This window comes from Haplochromis burtoni, unplaced genomic scaffold, assembly GCF_018398535.1.
Source record: "Haplochromis burtoni strain Fernald_Lab_line unplaced genomic scaffold, NCSU_Asbu1 Contig_18, whole genome shotgun sequence".
Classification (NCBI taxonomy): Eukaryota; Metazoa; Chordata; class Actinopteri; order Cichliformes; family Cichlidae; genus Haplochromis; species Haplochromis burtoni.
Window position 1 is genome coordinate 1,807,240 of NW_024582379.1, and position 7,548 is coordinate 1,814,787.

Genomic DNA, 7,548 nt, shown 5'->3' on the forward strand with positions numbered 1-7,548 from the left:
CATTGCACTTTTTTTGATGGAAAATCTAGGTTGTTTTATCAGGTTTATATTATATTATAGTATTTTTTTAATGAGTGTACGTGATGTGTTGGTTGTATGTTTGTTGTTCGTTTTGACATACTGCGAATCAATTTCCCGTCAGGGACAATAAAGTTACCATTGACCATTGATGATGTCTTACATGCTAAATATCAGCATCTTGCTCTGCTTGTGTAACAATGTTAGCATGCTTACATTACCTATGGGTTTAACGTGCTATTTAAAGTTAAAGTTTAGACTCACATAGTTGCCAACACTCATGTTTTATACATGTAAGGTAGATATACACTGATGGGCCAGGTTGTGTAGTTTCTTATTGCTAATGTATTCATGAGCATCCTTTAAACTCAATAAATGAGAGACGACCACTTCACTTTTCTTTCTCTTTATTTTGGAGATCACCATTAGACATTTCCACAAATAAAAAAATGAATAAATAAATCAATAAAACCGTACATCAGACATGTCATTGATCGAGTATTATGCAAATATATTTCAAGTTAAACTACACACTTTTGTTCTTCAAAACCAGCTCACCAGTTCTGTTAAATGTTTAGATTTCAGGTCAGCACAGAGAAGGAAAAGCTAAAAACACTTCAATTTTCACACTGAACACACTTCTGCACACTGATGAACAAACATCAGACACAACAACCACGTCAAAGTTAATTCAGTCTGCTGAATTAAACCTTTATTTTTTCACAAAATAGCCCGTGAATGAATGTAGCCCATAATTATCTTGCACTTATAGGAAGATTATAGAGGACTTTAATATTTCAAAGGACGTGCTACATTAGAGCTTGTTGGCCCATCCGAAATACAAACAAACAAAAAAACTTTCCCTGCTGGTGATGTTACATCTACTTGTACATTTGTGTGGTGTGTAAATCATTGAATAGGTTGTAAGAAGCACCCCCTTGGTGAGCCATTGCAGTGTTTAGAGAGTAATCTACACCATATGTAGTTCGGTGCTGCTGCAGCCTCGGGCTGCGAGCGATCAGACTACGGGAGCTGTGAATGTGGATGCTGTCTGCTGAGCTGAACCGCAGGGACTTGGCTCAGAAATGTTAAAGTAAGGTCAGTAACAGTTATTATGCTTAAGCAAATAAACCATTTACTCTGTAATTGTCTCCAGTTTTGTGACTGTGAGTTATTGTGAAATTGTTGTTTGCTGCAAAACCCAAACGTCTGACTGCATTTTGGAAGTTGGAATTTCAAGTACAGATATGAACCGGTGGAACAATGAACCCAGATGTTCTGGTTCTTTACACACTTGCATGCAGGAGTCTGATCCTGCCACTAGTGGACACTGTAAATCACTGCTATCCACATTAAATATGGTACACAATGTGCAAGTTTACAGCATATTTGTAAAACCCACACTTTGAGTATTCTCTTCTTTTCTTTGTTTTTTAATTATGATTTCCTGAAACATCTCGCAGACTCCTGAACGATCTCCTTTTCTGAAACACAAACAAACAAGCAAAAATCATATTCTGTTGTTGTAAAAATACAAGTAGTGTAATATAGTTCACCAAAAAAAAAAAAAAAAATCAAAAGTATATGCCTGATTAATTTTCCTACACATTTTTAATAAAACATGGCAATAAAACAATGCTTCAACAAGTGTAACTGATATAAATATGTAAAGGTGGATGATGACAGCACCCAGAGGTGTTGGGGAACTTAAAACTTTGTTTCTATTCAAAACCAAACTGAAATTAATTTGTATTGACATTTTAATGATCTTCATGGTGTGGTGAGAAAGAACCAATTAGTTCCTCTAAAACACGTCACGGTCTTTTGACTTCAGGGCAGCCTACTGTTTTTCTCATTAAGCTCCGCAATTTTCTAAACCACCAGTCTGGTTGATTTGCTTCTACAGATTAAAATGAAGAGTACGAAAAATAATTTCTTGGAACAAGGCTAATGTTAAGGCTATCTCGTCTCTTGTCTGTCATAGTCTGAGTCAGCCTGGTGAGAAAGAGAAAACTTACCTTGTTGATTAGTTAATATATTCATTAGGTTATTAACAAAACATTAATTGATTGATGACAGTACTGAAAAATCTATGGCTTTGTTAGTGGCTGCTGCTGTTTTATTCTCATTTCTGTCTCTCTAACTCGGTGTTTTCCTGTGTATTTGCATTTGCCCAGGAGATGGAACCATTGAGTTCCTCACTGGGCCAAACAAAGTGAAACCTCACTATCCTCCCCAAGCTTGGTGATAGGCGTTTTAGGCTTTAATGGCAATGTACAGTATAACTAACAAGTAGTTTGAAACTTTTATACTGATTTATAATGTCACAACTCGAAACCTCCTTTGGATTTTGCCTATAATTTCACTTCTTTCAGGACTGAACTAAATTGTGATCCTTGAGCCTCATTATGCAGACACCAGACTTTATTGCAGTTCAGCTTATTTTTTGCTGTTTACAAGCTCTACATATCCCAACTGCCAACCCTGACACTGGTTAGGTTTGAAAAGAAGCTTTTGAATCATCTAAATTAAACTTTTTTTTTTTACTATGTCACAATGGAAATATAGTGCAGAGAATTAAGATTTCATTGATAATATTCCCACACAACCATAGGGTTCACAAAGAATTGCCCAAAACAGAGAAAATCTACAGTTCTATGTGCAAAACCTTGTTGATGTCAGAGGTTACAGGGGAACGGTCAGACTGCTTTAGAAGACACATGTGGACAACTTAAAAGAAAAGGCATTAACTCAGCTTAGATTATGGATTATTAGAGTGTGTATTATTTGGAGGCCTGTGATTCAGACTCGAAGCATAATCAGTGATAAACTACATATTATGAAGGGAAATATGCACAGAATAAAGACCTGTTAACTCGTCAGAGTGTATATGTTGTTCTGATTGTGTTACAGAGCCACAACTTCGCTCATTAGAACCGAAGAAGCTTCTGAGATGAGAGGAAGTCCAGTTGCTTTTCTCTCCGAGCTCCTTAGATTACCATCACCTGGATGACTGAGACCCTACAAAGACATTCCTTTAAAAGGACTGCCACTGCTAACTGCATGCAAGACTTAGTCAGCTGTCCTCTTTGAGTGAGATATGAGAGAGGCATAGGCTTTGCAGTGGTATATCGGTGCAAAATTTGCCTCTTTGTCATCATTTCTTTTTGTCGGCATGCATACCTGGTCCAGCGTGAGCTCGCTTTGACGTTGTCAGAAATGTAAAATGTAAAAAGGTCATTTCTTCCATCTTTGACAGCCCTCTTTGTTACATAAAGTGTGGGCTGGAAGTAAGTAACATACGACGTAAATGTCAAATAATTTAAAACTGTGTCACCTCTCCATAACTGCATTATTTTCTAAGTTGGCAGAGTGGTGTATTTTCTCTTATGCACAATCAAAACACAAACAAATTAATTAAAAATTCAATCACTGAATTAAAACTGAGCAGTAAAGTAGGTTGTCAACTTGTTGTTTTGTCCGCATGTTGAAGTGTCCGTGGGAAAGATACTGTGTGAGTTGATGCATGATAGGTAGAAAGGATTTAAGGCAATAAAGAACTGTATGGATGTGCATAAATGGGAGAGGGTAGCTGTTAGTCTAAAAGCACTTTGAGCAGAAAAGCATATGTCTCATATAAGTCACAGTCCATTTATCATTTACAGGTCCCCTTTTGCATGAACACGGTTATAAAATTTCTCAGTTCTAGACCCACAGGCTGTGTCTGCCTGCACGTTTACATCACGGCTCCACACAGAACCATTTTCAGGGCAACTGTTTGGTGAAGATTGGTGACCAGCTGAAAGTCATTAGAAAGACGGTCTCAGCGGTAATCAGGAGGTGTAGAACAAGCCATCAAAGCCATAGCCACAAAATGACACCGCTGACAAAAACACAGACGGGCAAGTGATTCACACTTAGCACAAGAGTTTATGTGAGATTTTGGACAACTTCTGAAGATTATCCAAGTTACAGATACACTTGCTTGCAAGAGCAAGAACACACAAATATAAAAAGATATATTTTGGGAAAATAAGAGCACTTATTCATCTCAAATGGGTTCCAGTGTGTGTGCCACAAATCCATACAGCCATAACAAATGTAGTCATAGTATAGAGGTGGTAGTGGTGTTGAATTGATGGCATTTATAGATTGCACCATGAGTGCCTGTGGCCTTACCAAAATACCAGCTGACCAGATTAGTCTCCAGAAGCTCACCAGAAGAGGAGGATTACAGCATGATAATGACCCAAAGCACTTTGGCAAATATATATGAGCATTTTAAAAGGGGAAAAAAATCTAAAAACTGAAAAAAAGGCCCTTTGGCAATACACTGAAACCCAGATTTCACCCAAAACTGTAAGCTGAGCAAGTATACTACCTGACTTGAATCTAATGGAACGTATTTCTGGCATTTTGAAGATAAATGTAGAGTGGCATATCCCCTACAGAAAGGGGCAGCTGAAAATATTTGTAAAGCATCTTTCCTAAAACCTGCGCAAGGCTGGTATCCTCCTTCCCAAAGAAGACTGAACCTTCATGACAAATAAACATAGCTATATGAAGTATTAGATAAAAACAAAAGATATAAAGGTGCATTTGTATTGTTGCAATAGCACAAAAATAAACCTAGAAGTAACAAAATTACTACAAGGTGGTATAGTTTTTAATTATGTGACATTTAATACACAGGGACCTCACTTCTGTTGTACATTGTGTTATAAAACCGGTCAGAAAGTTAACACTTGGGTGCAGTGCAGTAATTTTCATTTTTGATGACAAACAGTTAAAATTCCATCTACCAAAGTCTGAACTGAGCTCTACCTTGTTGCTGAGAGCATACAATCAATATTCCCATACTGACTGAGTGAATAAGAACTGCTGATTTGTTGTAAGGTCTGCTTGCTCTTTTTGAACTTCTACTAAAACAACTGTGGGCAGCTGTGGCTTGATATTCTCAGATTTTTTGTTTTGGTTTCTTTTCATGTTAAATTGCCCTTGGGCAATACACCGAACCCCAGGTTGCTCCCAACAGTCAGTCAGCAGCCAACCAACGTAGACGAAAAAATCCTGTGTCTGCAGGTTACTAACCCTTAATGAGTCTTGGCTATTACTGTAATATTGCTTCTACAATTCCAGGTGTCTGGGACTCCTTTTAAAATGATGAACTGTGTGTGGAATTATATCAGGTCAGAAATGTATATATGCTCATCATGGTATGAATGTCAGGGTAATTTGGGGCTTCTAATGATTTCTTTGAACTGTTGTTTCTCCAGGGTGGAATGACTGTACGCCATACATCTTTAATAACTTTAAAAAACAGGAACTAGGTGCACGCAACTTTGAATTTATGTTGGATTTTCTCTAATTGACATACGGTATACCTGCAAGCTCAAATAATGTATATGCATACGACCCCACTAATATTTGGTTGAATATACGTTAAGTTGCATCTTGGCCAACTACCTTTGTAACATAATTCTGGCATTTGATGGCACTTCTTGGCAGAATTAGTAGAGTTTATGTAAATTTATGGCTTTCTTGACATGGACCCAGTTTTTAATAAGCATAGTCCCCAAATTTTCAACAGGGTTGAGGTTGGAGCTTTGGGATGAAGCTTAGTGTTCGCCTGCTTTATCCTTTCCAAAGCCAGTTTTGATGTGTGTTGGGAGCGTTGTACCAATGGCAGCAAAACAGCCAAACATCACGATGCTACCACCGACGTGCTTGACAACTGGTGCAATGTACTGAGGTTTAAAAGCCTCTCCTTCAATACTCTAAACATCCCGTTTGTCACTGAGGCCAAACAACTCAGTCTTTGTCTTGTCTGAACACATAACCTTTATCCAGAAGGCACCTAGCTTGTCCATGTGGACAACTGCAAATTTCATTAAACCTTGAAGGTGTCATTTGGCTCAGGGGCTTCTTTCTTGGTCAACACCCTTTCAGTTCATGGTGACGGACTTCACTGTAGACAGTGATGCTAGTGTGTCAGCAGTTTCCAGTTCATGGGAAGCTTGAACCTAACTAATTTCCTCTTATTTGAGGGTGACAGTTTGGGCTTCTTCCAGACCTTGCCAACATGGTGACATATCCAAAATAATTTGTACTTAATTCTTTGAACTGATGATCTTGGAATTTGCAGTTGTTTAGAAATGGCTCCAGGAGGCTCCATTCGTTGGACTTTACTATTATTTTGAGTATTGATGAATCCAGTAAAACAAACCATTTTTATGCTGGCAAAGATAAACTACCAGTTGTGGTCAGTCATGATAATGGAAAGTTAACAGGTCTTGGCCTTGTATAGTTAAAAGGCATTGTAGAACCTTCGGCAACACTTGTATATTTTAACCTGATATTATGCTTTGACCCTGTGCGGATCAGAGAAAATCCCAAATAAATTCAAACTTGCACACCAGGTCTTGTTTTTCTAAAGTCATTAAAGATGTTTGTTGTGCAGTTATTCCAGCTTGGTAGAAGAACTGTTCAAAGAAATCATTAAGAGCAAAAAATAAAAATAAAATTACCATGACAGTCATACCTATGATGATTGTATGTATACTTCTGACCACAACTAAGTGTAGTTTATAGGTAAAACTATGTCTCTGTAGGAATTTATTTTATGCCTCAAATATGCATTTTCTATTTCCCACAGGATACATTTTGTGTGTGTGTGTGTGAGGAATAAAATACTAGATCAAAATGAGACAAAATTATTTTCAAATTACCTCGCATGGCTTGAGGGATCATTGAATTTTTCATACCTTTTCTGGAGGTGGAATATGGCTGGCAGAGAAAATTAAGCTGAAGTAGATGAGCAGCAGTGAAAATGAAAATAGCCTAACAAATCAGAGTGGTTCCTAGCTGTGGGTTAGATTTTTATCTAGCCTAACTAATATAACAAAAATGGACACCAAAATGGAATCAAGTTACAAAATGTGTTCCTCCAGGTGGATAGTTCGGGTTAATAGGCCCACTGCTGCTGCGCTGACACTAATATGTGTAGGACATGTAATGGATGAAACTACATTTTCACCAAGTCTGTAGGTAATGCACTTTATCAGCATCAAAAAGTGCCTTGTATTATGTGTTCTATACTTATTTCTTTTTTAGCCCTTCTTGCCTGCCTCCACCACGAGGGTTTAACTCATTCTCTCTCACTCTCACTCAACCTCTCTCCACCGCTCTCTCTCTTTAAATCATACAGAGACCCTTCCTCTTGATTAGATTTTACTTCTTTCGGGCTGAGACTCCTATGAAGAACATAATGAATGGTTACGTATTCTCTCGGTAATTTAGTCACACATTAATGGATAACTAACCGTCTCTCTCGCTAACATTATTAATCAGTTAATTTATTCTCTTTGGGTTTTGTTGTACACACAGCCACTCAATTACAAACGCACACACACTGTATTCATATTGAATGTCTGTTGCTTGAGCAGCTCCCCTGCTTTTGCGTAAAGACACGCTCTCCATCTGTGTCCAGTGTGCGGATTAGACGCTTATTATCCTCTTAGCTCTAAATGG